The sequence below is a fragment of the Canis lupus genome, chromosome 19 (assembly GCF_011100685.1).
Source record: "Canis lupus familiaris isolate Mischka breed German Shepherd chromosome 19, alternate assembly UU_Cfam_GSD_1.0, whole genome shotgun sequence".
NCBI classification, from domain to species: domain Eukaryota; kingdom Metazoa; phylum Chordata; class Mammalia; order Carnivora; family Canidae; genus Canis; species Canis lupus.
Genome location: NC_049240.1, coordinates 31,199,746 through 31,218,755, shown reverse-complemented (window position 1 = coordinate 31,218,755; position 19,010 = coordinate 31,199,746).

Here is a 19,010-nt window from a genome sequence, read left to right as displayed (position 1 = left end):
GAGGCTGTGGCCTCTTCCCCAGCAGTGGGAGGTGGCTGCATTGTCTGTGCCCCCAGGTGCCGCCCATGTGGCATTGTTCTCGGAGTCCCAGGCAGGGAAGTTGGGCTAACCCTCGGGCCCAGCTCAAGAGACCCTTCAGTGCCCTGTGTCGCAGCCACGTGCCCTCCGGTCCTTTGCATGAGCAGGTGCCCTCTGTGGGTGAGTGGGCACTGGGCTCCGCTGAGCTGGCCTTCTGCCCGAAGCGCACTCCTCCAAATGCTTCACCCAACGCCCCTTCCCTTTTCCCCAGGTGGAACCAGATACCAAATGTCCACAGTGGCCTCATCACTTCATAAGGCGACCATCAGTTAGCTCAAGTTCATTCTCCACCTGAGTCCCTGCCAGGCTCCTCTGCTAGCTCCGTGCACCTTAATGGAAAGGAACCTAAGTGAGCACAGGCACGTGAGAGGAGAGGATGGGATGTTTCCAGTGCTGGGGGCCTGGCACACCCTTCCATCCTCACAGCAGCCGTCGGCACTGGCTGTACTGTCACCATTTAGAGAGTCAACTGAGGCAGGCCCTGAAAGGTCAATCAATTTGCCTGAGTTCATGGTCCCCATGACTCCAAGCCTCCTCTGGAACATTCTGCAGAAAGTGGGCAAAGTGGGAGAGGTGAGGGAGGGGCGGTCTAACCGCCAAGGTTGGGGATTGGGGCCTATCAGGAGGGTCGGAGGAGCTGCTGCCAGATAAGTGGATTGTGGCTGGAGGCAGAGAGGTAGGAGGAGGGTCTGGTGGGGGTTTGGAGGGGTTTGGAGGCTGACTGACATGAGGTAGGGGAGAGGAAGGAGGTGTCTGGAGGCTGCTGCTTCTACTTGGGGGACTGGGTAGATGGATGCCCTTACCAGGGAGGGGGAACAGGAGACTGGTCCTGCCTGGGGTGGGTGGTGGGGTGAGGCTGTGAGCTCAGAAGGTTTGCTGGAGGTGCAAGGACCACGGTGCCCCGATGGGATGGTCAGATGGCAGAGGCTGCAGCGGCATCTGGGTCCTGGGTACATCATCTCTCCTCTGCCATCTCCCTGCCTTTCGGCCCATCTCCTGGGCCCGAGAGGGGCAGGCTCAGAGCCAAGCCCCAGTCTTGGCACCTGCCCTTCACTCCGCCCTGGAGGAGTTTGTTCTTATTGTGCTTAAAAGTAGGCTGAGAAATCAGTGCAAAGGTGGGAAACTTTGTTTTCACAGATAACGAGAGGGGTGTGCAGACTTGGCAAAGCAGGGGTTGATTGAGTTTTATTTCTCCTGGAAGTGCAGAGATGGGATGTCAGCAAGCAGGCAGGGCATACGGTGGGGAAGGGGGCACTGGTTTCCCCAAGTGGCAGGACGACTGTCTCAGGAGCCCATCGGAGGGTGATCCCGGGCTGTGCAGCCCCTCCCGCCCCCCCCCCCAGCCCCCTGGGGAGGATCCCCACCCTCTCAGGGCTGCTCCCTTTCTGCCCCTTGAGGCCGGGTAATCATCCCCTCCTGTCTTCGCTCAGGTGACAGCGCATAGTGGGGTGTGTGGGTTGGTAGGAGGGGCACAGACAGACGAGAGCAATGCCTGGGACTTGGTTTGGGTCTCCAAGATCACCATGGTGATGCCCGGCAGCCCTGCACTTGAGTTACTTCTCGTACATTGTCATCTCGCTGGGTCCTAGTCACGGTTTCCGAGTATTGGGCAAGGAAGCCGAACCATAGACCAGTAAGTCCCCTAGAGTCACAGAGACAGCGAGTGGCAGAGCTGGGCTGGGGCTGGTGACCCTACAGCCAGCTGGCCCTGCCTCCTCTGGTGTGCGGCCTCCCGGGAGACAGGACCTCGGCCCGGCGTGGTGTCCAGCGCCTGCTGGGGGCTGGGTGGACGTCCACCAACGGTGGCAAGGCTGGCAGACCTCGAAGTATGTCCTGCAGTGTTTATTGATCCCAGTGAAGAAGAGGCATTTGTTTCAGATTGTCGGACCACTTTGGACAGACCTGTGGAGGTCAGAGCCATCAGAGTGGTGGCAGTTTCGTGCGCATCTCTGACCCGCTGTTTGCAGCCTCCTTAGATGCCCGGGGACCGCCAGGACTCAGGCTGCCAGTCTCTGCAGCTCCAAACCCACCCCTGTCAGTTTTCCCTTTGGGGGCCTTTGCTTGGGCTGTAGGAATTGTGGGTGCTGGATGTTTTGGGTCGGATTTTGCAGACCAATATCAGAGGTGGCTGAAATGTGGCAGGGAGAGAGGGCTCTGGGCGTGTCTCCAGGATCCCCTTTCTCTGTCCTGGGACCTTCGCCCCTGACCCCTGCTGGGTAGCAGCCATTCACTACGGGGAACTAAAGGGGGGAGGGTTAGGCTTTGGGGCAAATAGGGAATGAATGAGCTTCTGTTCTCTGACCACATGTGTTGGAGGCAAATAGACACCTTGCTCTGCTCCTGTAAACACACCTTGTGCAGATAGACGCTTGTCGGCTCACCTCTCGCTTGGGAGGGATGCCCTTCTCATAACCTGGCATCGTTGGCTCTTTGCTGCTCAAAGGACACTGCAACCTTGAACCGGCTCCCTGTGTTCCTTCCAGCAGGGATGAAACGAGCCTTCAGCAGGGCCTGCTCCTTCACCGGAGCCTGGCAAGGCCCCTGGGAAGGCAGCTCACCGTTGAGCAACACCCAGACACAGTCTCCCATTCATTTCCAGATGCCTCTGGGCGTTGATCGTTTTTCTTCCTCCCTTCCCATAGTTACAGATTTTGCAAGATCCGCTCAACACGTGTCCGTGGATCCATCTCTCCTGGGCCATTTAGATCTATCAGTCCAGTGTTTCTTTTGCTCTCTTTCATGCTGATGGGCTTCAACAGCTATGTCTGACAAAGCTGGCGGATTAAAGGAACAAGTGCTGTTGTACTTACACGGCCGCCCCTCACATAGGCCAGTAGGCACCTATGGTTTCCCGGAGTGGGATAGGATGGAGCCTCCAGGCTTCCCAGAGCAGGCCTGGGAAGGTGGTGGATGTCTTTCTAAATGGAGGATGGTATCTTTGTGTTGAAGGGAAGGTATAGGGGTACTTAGGGTTCCTGTTGAAAAAGCTAGGGTTCTTAGCATAAGAATCAAGGGGAAAACACTGAGATTTCCCTGAGCTCTATTGATCTTCGGAAGGTCTTAGCTGTGTTGGCAGGGCCAGCAGGAGTCCTCTCCACATGTCTGGTGGGGCGAGGATGAGGGTGACGCCCAGCTGTGGAACTCTAGGCCTGGAGGGACCATCCGAGCTGCCATTGTGAGGGCTTCCTGGGAATCACGAGAGACGTCCTGCTGCACATACCATACATTTGGGGTGCTGGCTGTCAACAGCCAGCTACAGCCAGGAGGCCGTCTTATGGCAGAGATGGGACACAGGGAAAAGGCTCTGAGTCCATGTGTTGGTGTTGGAAGTGTGGGATGGCCCAGGGAGGGTGATACACCTGGTATTTTCAGAGTTTTGCCCAGGCGTGAGGGGCAGTTCATTTCCCATCACCTACGGCTCCCACACAAGGAGCCAGATCATTGGAATGTTCTCTCTCTCTCTAAGCCCTCACCTGGCGGCAGACATGGCCACGTTTCCAAAAAAACCTGTTTCCTTTCCGTCCTGGGCACCCAGCTAGACGGCTTTTGCTGGCCTCCTATTGGGTGTGGCTGTGCGATTAGGCCTGACTGGCGCGATGTAGGTGGAAGTGGCGTGGGCCGCTTCCAGGCCCGCCGGGGAGGCTTCCCGCACCGCTCCCCAGGGCCGGCTGCTCTCCGCGGAGGGACGGGGCGGGCTTCTGGGTGCCCGAGCGGAGGGCTGCCACTGCCCACCAGAGGCACCGGACTCTGTGAGCGAGGAATCCGCTCTCGCTGGCTCGCGGCCGGGCTGCTGTTTCCTGCCTTCTAGATCACTGTGTCGTCCTGGTGAGTGTCAGCCCCCTGCCCCTCGGCGCTTCTGCATTTCTGGCTCCCTTCTCTGCCTCCTGTCCCATCTCGGAGGATGAAGCGCCTCCTCCTTCGGAATCTAACCTCCTCCTCCTCGCTCAGCTGTGCCGTCCGACTCCTGCTCCCACCGCCTTTGGCCGCTGACCGGCCCCGGGGCCCCCTCGGCTGTTACACTGGCAGTTCCTCCACGGGTCCCGCGCCCTATCCTCTCCGTGGCACCTCCTGCCAGGCCCTCCCTCCCTCCTGGGCTGGCCGGCCTTTGTCGCCGTGTTTGCTGCTTCTCCAACAGCTCGTCCCTTCGTACCGCTGGCTGGTGTCCAGGCAGAGATGGAAGGGAAGGTGTTCCTGGGGTTCTGGCCTGCACCTCTTCTCCTCCCCCATGGTCTTGCCTTCCGTAATCTGTATTATTGCCCCCCTGAGCTTCAGCCCCCAGCTTCACGCGTGTTGTCACCCCAGTCTCGATCCTCCTTCAGGATGCCACAACCCTCCGCCACAGCGGTGGCCTCTCCCAGGACCTCCCGTTGCACACACACGGTAGATCCTGGCCAGGGGCTGCTGCCCTGCACCTGCCACGACTACGCCCGCCTCCCCTGCATCCTCCAGCTCCCTTCACGGTCCCCGTCTCCCGACCCTGCCATTTGGTGGGGTGGGTGCCAGGGATGATGGGCCTCTGTCAGCCAGCTGCCCAGCCCCGATGTTTCCGAATGCACCCTCCCGTGTTTACCCGTCCGCCCCATCTCTCGTTCCTGCCGCCCCGGCATCGGAGCCAGCTGGCTGGGGTGGTGAGCCGTGCGTGCGTGTGGTGCTCCTGGCCGCAGAGTCCAGAGTGGGAAGAGCGTGGGCCGTGGGCTTGGGCAGGCCTGGATCCCTGTCCTGGCCCTGCCACCTAGGAACTGTTGACTTTGGCAATTGCTTAATCTCTGTGAGACTCAGTTTTTGCGTGTAAAATGGTGATAACACCTACTTTAACAGGGTTGTGGTAAAGATTAAATATGGCAGGTACACGAAGCCCCTAGGGCATGCAGCAGGTGTCCAGGGATGCCCCCCCACCTGCTCCTTAGGCGTGCTCCTGGGGACTGCTGGCGGGAAAGCCAGCCTGGGCCGGGGTCTGTGCTGGGTCCCGGGCCCGTGGACACCCGGAATGCAGGAAGCCACCGTGGCATTATCCGTGCTCAGGTCAGCTGCAGTTTCTACCCAGGGCCTTGCTGATCGGATGAAGGACCTCAAGGTACTAAAACCCTTTCTTTCATGCTGCATTTTTAAGATTGTTAATTTCTAGAACATTTACAAACAGCAAACTCTTCCTCCAATGCTGGCCTTCCTCCCTGGAGAAAACTAGGCTGCTGGAAACTCGTTTCATCTGCTGCAGAGGTGGAGGGTGGCTGGGGGCCCTGATGAGCAAGACGCGGCTCTCCAGGAAAGCTGCTGGTGGCCGGGACACCGCCAGGGGCCACAGTGGGGTGCTGATGCCTGAAAAAGGTGGCTGCTCAGAGCTGTGTCCAGACCCAGGATGCAAGAGAGGGACATCCCCCACAGCTTTTAGATCTTCTGCAACTAAACTGAATTGCCCTGGCTAGCTGGAGGTCTAAAGGTGAGCCCTCAAGTGATTCTACAGGCAGTGCCCGCCCCATCGCCACTCTGCCACCAGTGTGGGCTTGGGTCAGTGGGTCACGCACTTTTTAAAGATTTTATCTATTTATTCATGAGAGACACACAGACAGAGGCAGAGACACAGGCAGAGGGAGAAGCAGGCTCCGCATGGGGAGCCTGATGTGGGACTTGATCCCGGGACTCCAGGATCATGACCTGAGCCAAAGGCAGATGCTCAACTGCTGAGCCACCCAGGTGCCCCGGGTCATGCATTTTTAATGCCTTTCCAGTGCTTAATGTAGGCCTTAAGCTCTGGAGCCAGATCAGCTGAAGAGATAAAATAACAAATATAAGAAATATTGAGGTACCTCCTGTGGAAGAGAGTTGGATTTTGCAGAAAGTCCTATCCCTGCCCGAGGGCCTTCACCTGTAGTGTCCTGCCTTCCACCAACCAGCGGTCAAGGCTGGTCTGGCCTGGAGAGTAACATCTACTGGAGTGGCACTTCTGGGCAGGGTCCTCTGCTGCTGGGCAACCAGACCACTAAAGCCCAGACTCTCTAGCATCCGTGCAGATTGTTGCCAATCATGCTGGTGGAGTGTGACGTGCTTCACCACCCAGGCCCCGCAATAGCCTTGGACAGACCGAAGAGCTTGTTGGACCCTCAGCATGCAGATGAATAAACTGAGGCCCAGGAGGAGCCACAGGCAGGTGCACCACGTTGGGCAGGCCCCTCATGCCGAATGCCTGGGCTGTCCTCCTCCCCATCTTTCCAAGGGTGGGTGAGGCTTGATGATATAATTGATATTAATCCCTGCGTTACTGGGTGGAGAGGACACAGCCCTATCTGCCAGAAACACCCCCTCGTTCCTCCCAGCTTTGGGTTTCTGTGAAAAACTCTTGAAAAATTAAAAAAAAAAAAAACAAATCCAAACTCATGGATGACAGAAAGTCGAGAGACCATTGCTCAGACAAAATGTTTGCTCTCCGCTGGACTCCATCCTTTCTTCACACAGACCCAATGTCCTTCACACCTGAACTCAACCTCTTAGAGACTCTGGGTTATGAAGACACATTTCCTCTCGGACTCGACCCGAACTCGGGACTTCTTGCAAGTAACATGCCCGAGTGGCCTGATGGCTGGGGACACGGGCAAGGAGAGGAAGCCTTGCCAAAATGAAAATACAGAAGCTTTTTTTAAAAAAAAATATTTATGTATGTATGTATGTATTTATTTATTTATTTGAGAGACAGAGAGAACGGGGGGTGAGGGGAGAGGCAGAGGGACAAGCAGACTCTGTGTTCAGCTCAGAGCCAGACTCTGGGCTCAATTCCAGGACCCTGAGATCATGATTTGAGCCAAAATCAAGAGTCGGACACTCAACCGACTGAGCCACCCAGGGTTTTCAGCCAACCCTGAAAGCGCAGAAGCTTTAGAAGCCACCTGTTTCAGGGGGAAAGGCTCTGCACAGGCAGCAGTAGAGAAATTCAGTTGGTGTGACCAAGTACCCAGGGTTGTCTAGACCTTGTTAATCATTGATTTAAAAAACCCCTCTAAGTTTGGTGTCCTTTGTAGCCAAGTTTGTGTCACTGCATTGACAAGCATCCTTTCTGTCAAGACAAGGAGCCACAGCTCTGGGCACAGGCTGGTGCTAGTGGGGGAGAAGCCTCTTGCCTCGTCGTTGCCCTCAGCCATAGCCTCTGCAATGTTCGGTGGCAGCACGGAGGAGAAATTATACCTTAATACTTTTTTTTTTTTTTTTAACATGAGCTCCTTTGAAAAACATTTTGCTAACAGGTATATTAGAGTAGTGGGTGGGGTTAATGTTACATCAGAGACAAGTCTGAACGCAGACCTCTGTCATGGTTTTGGGTCTTGCTTTTCACTTTTATGTGAAGACAAAGTGAAGTAAGGGATTCATGTTAAATTACCTGGAAATGAGTTTGGTCAGGTTGGTGTCGTCATGGGAACTCCTGACAGCTCCTTCCTCCCTTGGATTTCTGGAGGGTGCAGCCACAGGACCACTGGAGGGATGTGAAGGGGGCCGGGGGACCCCTGTGTAACAGGTTCCCCAGGTGAGGGTCTCCTGAGGCCCAGGTGTGCTCTGACACTGTCGTAGGAGCCTCTGAGCTTCAGGTATGTAGCTGGCTCCTGAGCCCTCGCAGAGCTTGGTTTCCTGGGGAAAGGGCAGGACGCAAGTGGGAGTGGGTGGGAGTGGAGGTTAGCTAGCGCAAGCCAGGCATTCGTTCAGCTAAGAGGGCCCGTGAGGGGCCTGTGGCCAGGCCATGGCTTGCTCCCTGAGGGACAGTGTGCTGGGTGGACAGGGGCAGGCTCTGCGGGTAGCTCTCTCCGGGCTCCACTCAGCTTTGGCACCAAGTGGAGTAACCTCGGGCAGGGTGCTCGCCTGCTCCGAGCCTGCTTCTCCTGCTCAAAAAATTGAGGGCTCTACTGCCTTCCTCCTAAGGCAGGTATGAGGACTCACGGTGTCACCATGAGGGAAACGCGTGGTCGCCAGCACAGAGCAAGGAGCTGTGTTTGTTCTACTGTTAGGATGGCAGCCAGCCTTCCCCCACGAGGAGCCCCTAGATGGCAGGGATGGAGGGTGACGGGGGGAAGGCAGTGATGCAGACAAGTGCAGGGGAGCAGGTGGAGACAGGACGGGAGAGCCTTCGCTGAACACTTGACATTGAATCTGGGCTTGACAAATGAGTAGAAATGGATCAGGAGCCAAGGGCGTGCCAGGTTAGAGGCACACACACACACACACACACAAAACCCCACGAGGTTGGAAGGGACGTGCGTGATGCGCGTGTTTGAGAGACAGTAGGACTTTGGGTGTGGCTGGATGCCAGATGGTGTTGGTGAGTCCCCAAGGGGGCAAGGCTGGCCAGTGGTCCATTTGGCTGCACAAGCCTTCCATTGTATCTTAAAAGCCTGGGGAGACTTGAAAACATACAGACAAGATGGACTGTAGACTCTGATAACAGGGCTGGTTTTCTTATTGAGTGTTGAATACGCAGCCAATGCCTACAATGCCCAGAAAACACCTTTCTTTGAGGTCAAAACCTGGGTAGGAAGATTTTTGCTATTTTGTTTTGTAATTTTAAACATGTAGAAGAGTGTGTGTGTGTCCATCAGGCAGCTTCAACAACTGCCAACCTGGATAAGCGTTTTTGGTGGCGAGAGCGGTGGCATTAGATGGGTTTTAGGAAGCTGACTGGTGGCACCAAGGGACCCCCACACAAGGGGCTCGGCTGGTGACAAAGAGAGATATCTGGGCTTGTAGTCTGGTTTAGGAGATTGATGGTGAGGACCCAGACCAAGATGAGGGGGGAGGCGAGAAGAGAACAAGAGAGTTGGGAGACATTTTGAAGTAGAACCAGAAAGGCTTTGGTGGCCAACTGAATGTGAAAGGGGAAGGCAGGGGAGGGGCCTCATGTGATTAATTACCCATGGGTGGTCATAGGGGAAGGAAAGGGTCTGAGGCAGGACAGAAGTCCAACCACAGTCCCCAAAGCCCTGTGTGACCTGGAACACCATGTTCCAATTCCACTGGGTGTCTTCCAGTTCCTTGACTGCACCAAACTCTTTTTACCCCAGGGCCTCTGCATATGCTGCTCCTTTTCTCTGGGTTGCATCTGTCCTCACATGTCATATCCACAGCTCCCTCTTATCCTTCCAGTCTCAGCTCAAATGGCACCTCCTAGGGAGAGTCATTGATTCTTGTTCTGTCTGGCTTGTTTCCTTACTGGTCCTTATTGATCACAACATGCCATTCTTTTGCTTATTTGATTACAGGCATACCTTGGATATATTCTGAGTTGAGTTCCAGACCACCACAATAAAGCAAATATCACAATCGAGTGAGTCAAATGAATTTTGTAGTGTCCCACCATATATAAAAGTTACATTTACACTCTACCATAAGCTATTAAGTGCATGTTTGCATTATGTCTAAAAAAAACAGTACATACCTTAATTAAAAGAACTTATTGCTCAAAAATTTGAATCATTGAGGTTTCAGCATGTCATAATCACTGATCACAGATCATCATAACAAATATAATAATAGTTAAAAAGTTTTGAAATATTATGAGAATTACAAAAATATGACACCAAGGCACAAAGTGAGCAGATGCTGTTGGAAAAATGACACTGATAGATTTGCTCAATGCAGCGTGGCCACAAACCTCCAATTTGTAAAAAACGCAGTATCTTTGAAGCCCAATAAAACGAGATATGCCTGTACTTTCCATTTGCCTCTACATAATGTAAGCACCACTGTGGGCCGACAGGGAGGCCTGGGGGTTGGGGGGGTGAGTGAGGGACTCTGGATGGAGACATTGGTGGAGGGGCTGGGACTCAGGGCAGTAAGCAGGGAGCCACAGAAGTCCTCTGAGCAGGGGAGGGCACGATGGAAGGCACCTAGAGTGGGTCAGACAGCGGGGACAGAGTCAGTGCAATGAAACCAGATCAGCAACCCAGGTCTCTCTTGGTCAAAGCCCTCATGCGCCATGGGAAGAACACACGAAAGGATCCGCTCATTCAACAATTAATTGTGGATACAGAGATTTTCTGAAAAGCTAACTTAGAACCTTTGATTTTAAATACATGGGTTATGACAAAAGTCAAGTCAATTAATATAGCCTTGTGTCTGTCATTCAATGTGTGTCTGCGTGTGTGAGAGAGGATGTGCTGAGAAATTCCCAGGAGCAAAATAACCAGAGAGGCGCAGGGGTTTTGAGGGGATCCATGTGGGGCCCTCAGGGCTGAGGCGTGGTGGAAAGCACTGTGCAGATGCTGGCAGCATCAGAAGGACCTTATCCATGTCGATGTCAGCACTGTGACAGGTAGGTGGGTGGTGGGCACAGCGGGGGGCGGGGGGAAGGCCTACTCCCTGCTACAAGCGACAGCCACTGCACAAATACTGTCAGGAAGCTCTCCTCTGGGCAGAAACCTGCCATAGCTCACAGCTCACGAGGGCATAGAGGCCAGCTTCCTCTTCATGGCCTCAGAGGCCTGCCCCCACTTCTCAGGCTCATGTCCCCTTGGAAGCTCTTGGCACTTGGCTCTGTCACACCTTTGTTCGTGGGTCACTTGGCTTAGAATGACTTCTGTCTCCAACACTTCAAAATCCAAGGCTTCCTCAAGCCTTGTGCGTGTCCTACCTCTTCCACGAAGCCCTCCCTGACTGCCCTCCCGTTCATCTGAGTGCCCACCTTGCTTCTATTTGTTCATTACATGCTGTCACCCCATGCTTCCTATTGTTTCTCTTGTATTCACCTTGTGTTCCCACCACTAAGCTCATTGAAGGAAAGTATTATCTTTTCCATGTCATCTGGGTTCTTAACTCGAGTGTAGACCCTCAAAAATGAATGTTTGACTGATGGATTGATAAGGTTAGTGGGTGATTGATAAAGTGCTATGATATGCCAGGCTTAAAAAAAAAAAAGCCAATCTAATTTTAGACCTGGCTCACACAAAAGTTACTTAGAAAGGCATGGGGACCATAGCGCTGGATTTAGGGAGACTTTGGTGTGATCTTGACCGTCCCTTAGCATTTCTTGTCTTTCAAGGGGAAACTCAGAGGATCTCTTTAGCCCTTTGCCTCTGAGAGTATGTGGCGAGGGAAACAAGGAACTATCTGGCTTGAGAGCTGTGATTCATCCCCGGCCTTTCGGGATGGAGAGGAGAGAGGTCCTGAGCAGGCCTTCCCATCACATTTGCATAAATACCTTCTGTGTACGTGTGCCTGTGATGCTGTGTGGACACACACCTGCGCCATGCTACTCTTTCCTCTGAGATTGAGCCGTTCCAGCCACAGCTTCTTGCTCTGTCAAGTGGGTAATCCTGGCAGCTGTCAGACTTGTTGCTATTTGCAACTCTACCAGCTGGTTAACTCCAGGTGGATTGGCCAGACCGGGCCACCCTGTTACTGCTGGCTTCGGGCCACTGGGATCTCTCAGCTACTGTCACTCCCCAGATGTTAATGTCTGCCTAAGATCCCCAGGGAAGGAAGGGACTCAGAGAGGTCATCTGGTTCTCCCTCCTGCCTTGAGGCGAGACCACACCTAAACTTATGCCGACAGCCAAGGATCAGGCCTGTTGGTAAAACCTACAGAGAAGTCTCCCCCAGGTAGCTGGCTCTGGCGTTTAACAAGCCCTTCTACGAGGAGGCACAGAGTGTTGGATGTGCCCTTGCTTCACATCCTGCCCATCTTGTCCTCAGAGCGATTTTTGGATGCTCACCTCTTGAACCCCTGCTGGTGTGTTTGAAATCCCACGTCTCCCATTCTGGCTGCAAGGGCAAGGAGAGGCAGCAAGTCAGAGTAGGGATGGGATGTTAGCAGTTTTGCTGACTATCTGTGAGCTGGCTGACACTCCAGGGTCAGCTCCAGCTCTGGAGTGCCCAGTCCTGCTGGTGGACAGTGGGGTCTGGTCCAGAATTTGAGCGAAGTTTCAGCAGGAGAGAAATGAAGGCAAACCAGGAGGACCAATCAGTTAGAACTTTCATTTATTCTGTTGCTCATTTCAGCCAATTTTTGTTGAAGCCACACTGTGCAATCTGCCGTGTGTGGAGAGAAAGTAGAACCAGAGGCCCCAGGTTCCTTTGTCTGGCTGAGCGTGGTGCCCCCTGAGGCTGCAGGATGCTGGGAAGGTCTGCAAAGTCTGTGCAGTTGGCTGATGTGTTTTGAACGTGTTTACAGAGCCTCACACATACTCTCTGCTCTTTAGGCTGTCCTGGCTGCCCCTTATGCTTATGCTGTTCCTTCTGCCACATGACACTCACACAGTGGCACCTGGGGCCACCTTACCTCAGCACGGCCTGTTGTGCAGGAGGCACTCAGCAAAAACTGATGATGGGTCTTGGGACTGACCACTCCCCATGCTCACCACTGCCCGGAGTGAGCCCACAGAGGGCCACCTGCTGCTCCAGGCATGTCACACCGATGTCATCCCCTGGGCTATAAGCGGAGTGTGTCCTCCTCAAATTCCTATGTTAGAGCCCTACCTGCCTGTGCATCAGAATAGGATCATATTTGGAGTCAGAGTCTTCAAGAAGGTAATTAAGGTAAAATAAGGTCATATGGGTGAACTTTAATCCCATATGACTGATGTCCTTAAAAGCAGAGGAGATTAAGACAATGACACATTTAAAGGGAAGACCACGTAGAAGACAAGGAAAGAAGGAGTACGTCTACAAGTCAAGGAGAGAGGCCTCAGAAGGAATCCACACTGCTGACACCTTGATCTTAGACCTCTGGCCTCCAGAACCTTGAAACAATGAATTTCTGTGGCAGAAGCCACCTGGTCAATGGTACTTTGTTACAGCGGCCTGAGCAAACACACGTGAGTCCCTGGAGTGGGCTGCTGTTCCCCTCTTGTAGATGAGCCTGTAGCTCCACCAGATCCCACACATGAAACGCCTGGCCTGTTCGTGACCCTCCCTAAGCCTCTGTTTCCTCATCTGCAAAACGGGAACAATGATAGATCGGTGGTAGGGACTCAGTGAGATATGACACAATGAATGTTTGTCCCTGTGCATGCCTCAGCCTGATTTGGCTAAGGAGCCCATGGGCCTGGGGCGGAGGCTGGCTCTGGGTTCTGCATGTGGTTAACAGTTGGTGTTGATGACTGATATGTAAAAACAAAAAAACCCAAAAAACCAACCCCCCCAAAACCCCAACAAAAAATGGTTGCGTTCTAGGTAGAACCTGGGGTGGGAAGGGCTTGGGCTCCACTGGCTGGCAGATGTCTCTGACCTGGGAACTTGAACGGCCGCCCTTTGCATGGGCTTTTCGCACAGGTGTGGATGCAGGGTGCCCACGCAGGGAGGCGTGAGCTACCGAGCTGCACTTTGTAGATGGGGAGCTTGCAGTGCGGTGCAGTGACCTGCCAAGGAAACTGAGTGTTGGCACTCTTTCTGTCAAAGTCCTTCCTACGTCAACCTCTGAGCTGGCCTGAGCCTAGTGAGGGTGTAAGAGGGCCGAATCCGGGTAGCCCAGGTGGCTCAGCGGTTTAGCGCCACCTTCGGCCCAGGGCGTGATCCTGGAGACCCAGGAGATTCATGAATAAATAAATGAAATCTTAAAAAAAAAAAAAAAAAAAAAAAAAAAGAGGGCCGAATCCAGGTTCAGGGGCAGGACAGCATGCTCTTGGAGAGCAGTCATGGGTGCAGAGAATGCCAGCCAAGTGGACCATTCTTTTTTTCTTTAAAGATTTTATTTATTTGTTTATTTATTTATTTATTTATTTATTTATTTATTCATTCATTCATTCATTCATTCATTCATTCATGAGAGACATACACAGAAAGAGAAAGACAGAGACATAGGCAGAGGGAGAAACAGGCTCTCTGCAGGGACCCTGATGTGGGACTCGATCCCAAGACCCCGGGATCACGAGCCAATGGCAGATGCTCAGCCACTGAGCCACCCAGGTGCCCCCAAGTGGACCATTCTTCTTTAGCACACGTCCCGCTAAGCCTGGCTTGGCTGCAGGAGCCAGCTCGTCAGCTGTCTGTAGATGCCCTGAGTATCCACAGATACCTTCCTGGGGTCAGGTACCACTTCCTTTTTTATTTGGAAGTTATCTCCCTGAGTAAAGTAGCCTTGAGCCACCTTGACCTTCCTCTACCCCTTGAACCGTGACCTCCCAGAGGGCCATCAGAATCCTAAAGTGTCACCTCGTGAGAAGCTGAGTCTGGGAGGGGCTCCCGGGGTGGGGCAGGCAGGGGATGATCATTCTGGAACTCTCCTTTGGGTTGGCCCAAGGACCTGCTCTGCACCCCTCAATTATATTTTAATATCTATCTATATTCTTTCATACCGCAATTACTAAAACATCATTAATTAGGTTACACACACACATACACACACACACCCAGCTTAACAATGATACAAAATGCCAAATTCCAGTTGACAAGAAGCCAGCAGCCCAGCCTTTCCTCTGGCTAAACAGAGGGACCCATTATGCTGGAATATTATTTTCTCATGGTTTGGAGCCATTACATCAGCCTTGATGTAATAACATTGTTGAACTTCAGAGGTATATTTATTTTGGTTTGGAGTTCAGATAGTTGAGCCGTTAGCCCGGGATTGAGCAAAGCCTGGACAAAGCCACTAAAGTTTGAAACGAACCATTTTGTCGTTCCCCTCCTCCCCACCCCAAGCACACACACGTAGACATTTTTTCATTTCTCGGCACAGGTGGTGACCTTGGTGCTGGAGCATTTTGGAAGGAATTTTACTTTTTTCTAAAGTGACCAGGCAATGCAGTATTGACCAGCAGGGTGCTGAGGTGGTAAACAAGCCCCAGAGCTGGAAGATTCGGGAATTCCACCATCAGCTTGTCTGAAGACAGATGGGAGGTGTTCACAACGCTGAGCAGGGAGACCTATGCTGGACTTGATCCCAAGACACCGGGATCATGACCTGAGCTGAAGGCAGATCTTTAACTGACTGAGCCACCCAGAGATTCCCCTGTGTGTGGACATTTCTACAAGCAAGTTAAAACCAAACAAATTCCTGGTCCTGGTGATCTTTAGGTATCCCCCTTTCTCCTGTGATAGGGAGAGGGCAACAGAGGATAGGCAGCCAAAGGAGAGGGAAAGTGCAGGAGAGCGTGAGGAGGAGCAGACTTCTGAAGAACACATACCACCCATAGCCCAGGAAGATGTGTGTAACGTGAGTGTGTGTGTGTGTGTGTGTGTGTGTGTGTGTGTGTGTGTGTGTCATGTTAGAGGAAGGTCAGGGGAGCACGGTTGATGGGAACCAGCCCTCTGCTGATCTTTGGGCAGAGCCCACATGCTAGTAGGGTGTCTTCACTCCAAAGAATACCTTTGTGGGGGCACCTGGATGGTGCAGTCGGTTAAGTGTCTGATTCTTGCTTTTGGCTCAGGTCATGATCTCAGGGTCTTGGGATTGAGCCCTGAGTTGGGCTTTACCCTGAGTTCAGAGTCTGCTTGAGGTTCTCTCCCTCCCTCTACCTCTGCCCTTCCCTTCCCTGACCCTTGCCCAATCTCTTTCTCTCTCTTAGATAAATAAATAAATCTTAAAACCAAAAAAAGGATGCTTTTGGGTTTCTAGGGCATGAGGCAGAGAGGACTGAACAATCATTCTGACTGTGACCTCCTGGAGGGCTTGCCAGGAGCCAGCAGGCCTGTGCCACCCTCTGCCACACCCAGGGGGTACCAGCGACTTTGGACACTGTAGCCACAAAGCACAACTGTCCTGCTGCAGAAGGGAGGGCAGCGTGGCTTCAGTGAGTGGGAGTGCCATACCTCCTTCTATGCCAGTGGTTCTTCCCCATAATCCTACGTTATAATTAGCCTTAAAGCCTCCCCACGCCCGGGCAGCCTCCCTCCCAATTACATCAGGGTCTTTGGGAGGGCGGCTTGCTGGGTGCTTCTAACGTGCATCCAGGTTGAGAACCACTGGTCCATCTACCCGATGGATCCCGGCTGGGTTGTTGGCTTCAGTGTCTACTCAGCAGGGTGGAGGATCCAGAGTGGCATCTTCTCACAGTAGCATTCAATTGCATTTGTTGCATTAGATGTAACTCTAAATAGCTGTAGATTGGGTGGCCGCAGCCTGGGGACACTATTTCTCCAACATGCCATTTGTGACACACAATTTCCACTAGAGGAAACAGCAGCCCCCTCCAGGGAATGATGCCCCCCACCCAGTCTGCGATGCTGAGGATGTCACTGCTGGGGGTGAGGGGACAAGGAGATATTCTAGAGACTGGTGGTTTTCACCCTCTTTTGACTTTAAACTCAATGTCATGAATCCGTTTGATGTCACCACCTAGAACACACATGCATGCCTACAAATGCATAGACATAGATACACGAAAACAGCGTCATGCAATAGTATTCATTTTATCGTGTGCGATTTCCTGTTAATTTCCATTCTATTCCTTTTCCTTGCATTAAATGAGGGTCCTAACCTGCTAAATCTGAAATTAATGACCTGTTTGCGTTTGACACAAGACCTGCAGTTTTGAAAGCATCGCTGTAGTCTTTTGGCAAAACTGACTCTGGGGCCGAACAACTGTTTTCCTCCTCCACCCAGTGTTCCGTGTGGTCGTCATGATCCTTTTCTCTCTAGTGTGTGCTTGAGAATTTCTTTCTTTTTTTTTTTTAAGGTTTTATGTATTTATTCATGAGAGACACACAGAGAGAGGTAGAGACATAGGCAGAGGGAGAAGCAGGCTCCCTGTGGGGAGCCGGATCCAGGACTGGATCCCAGGACCCTGGGATCACGAACTGAGCCAAAGGCAGATGCTCAATCACTGAGTCACCCAGGTGCCCCTGTATTTTGGAAATTTCTATAAATAACTTAAGACAAAATAAAGCCCTGTCCCCAATCTCCTTAGCATGGCACCTGTTTTCCTCTCATACCCAGAGAGAGGGAGCAGGGCAGGCAGCAGAAGGAGATAGACTCCAGGTAGGGATGTGATCCAACAGCACCTGGTCAACCTCCCAATTCAGGGGGGACCTGATTCAGAGTGAGAAAGGGGAGAGGAGGAGTACATGTTCTCCTCCCCAACCCCATAGCAAGCAGCCTCAGAAGAATTGACATGATGTTGGTGGCTGTGCCCAGCACAGGGACTTGCACAGAATGGGCACCTGGTGTAGCTTTGTTGGCTGTGAAATGACCTCTCTGACCACAGAGAGAAAGCCGAGACATCCGAGATCTCAACAATGAGGGTCTGACCCTCTCGACCCCAAACTGAGCCTGATCTGTTTGGTGCCCACCATCCCTGGGGCTCTTGTAGAGCGGTGGCGGGGGGGAGCCTACTGTTAGGCACTGGGGCTTGAAGGTGAGGTGCCCCCCGCTCCCAGGACTTCCCATCTCCTCCGACTCTGCCCCATTCCTCTGCTTTCCTTCATGTTGGGAAGAATTTCCTGGCTGGTCCTCTTGCTCATCAGCTACACTTGCTAAGGCCCTCTGGCCCTCGGCTCTACTGAAATGGCCCTTGGATCGGGTCAAGGTCGCTAACAAGCCACATCGCCAAACCCCAGGGTGAGTTCTCTGCTGTGCTGACCTCTCCCGGCATCCGGCATCGGGAATCTGGCCCTCGCTCCTCCCCAGGCCGCCGCTCTGGCTTCTCCCCCGGCGCTGAGCTCCCTTCCCGCCTCTCTGCTGGCTCCCCCGGCTCTAGGGGGGAAGCGCCCCAGGCCCCATCCCTCTTCTCCGTCAACACCTCTCGCCGCTTGAACTCATCTCGCCCTGGCTTTCGATACCGCGCATGCACCTGCGGTGCCCAAATTGTTTCACCTCTGCCCTGAACCCTGTCCAACTACCGATGCAGCAGCCTCCACTGGTGCCCCTCAAATTCGGTACATTCAAGCAGAACGTGTTATTGCCCCCTCTTCCTCTCCCCGTCTCCCCCACCCCCACTAGGGGCACCACACCGTCCTGGTTGATCAGCCCCCGAACCTGGGATCCGTCCCCTCAGTTCTCTCTTTCCTCCACACCCCACACCCAATCCGTCCGCGTGTCCTGGCAGCACTAACCCCCAGGGGCCGGTCAGGCAGCTTCTTACCACCTCCTGCGGAGACACTAGCCCCAGCTATGTTCTCTTTCACCCGGGTGATCGGGTGATCGCGACGGCGCCCCACTCATCTTCCTGCCCCCCCTCCCCTGCAGCCGGAGCACTTCTCACTGGGCAAATCCAATCACAGTGGCCCTGACAAAAACCCTCTAAAACTTTCCGTCACATTCAGAACAAACCCCAGATTCCTTAACATGCCCTCTGTGTACACCCAATATTTATTCTGTATTTATTTTCTTTATTATTTTTTATTTTTAAAGATTTTAATTACTTATTCATGATAGACATAGAGAGAGAGAGGCAGAGACACAGGCAGAGGGAGAAGCAGGCTCCATGCACCGGGAGCCCGACGTGGGATTAGATCCCGGGACTCCAGGATCATGCCCTGGGCCAAAGGCCGGCGCTAAACCGCTGAGCCACCCAGGGATCCCCCTGTATTTATTTTCTGATTGAACTCTTGTTTAATTTGGAGCGGTGTAGAACCCTGCTACAGTGTTTTTTTTTTTCGACCACCCTTATGTCTAGGGATGGCCAAGGAGATAAAAGCAGTGTTGTCAAGTGGGGCCTCGAGGGTTATCCTTGTAATAGAACTGGCCTAGCTAAGAGGATGCAAGGCCATCCATCCCCTTTCCTCCTTCCCACTGCTTGAAACGGTGATGTGATGGATGGTGCTCCAGCAGTGATCTTGTGGTTGTTAGGTAACCTTCATGGAAAACTTATGGAAACTTCATGTTAAGAAAGAAGGAACAGGAGTTCCTAGCAACCATGGAGCCATCATACCTGGCTTGGAATTCCTAATTCAGAGTTCTTAGGTTTTGAGGGAGATAAGGAACTAAGAAGCTTCCTGGAGGTAGCAGCGCTTGGGCCTAGTGTGGATAGAGTGTTTCCTGGCAGACAGGGCTCTGCAGGCTGCACTAATAACATGAGTAAAGATAA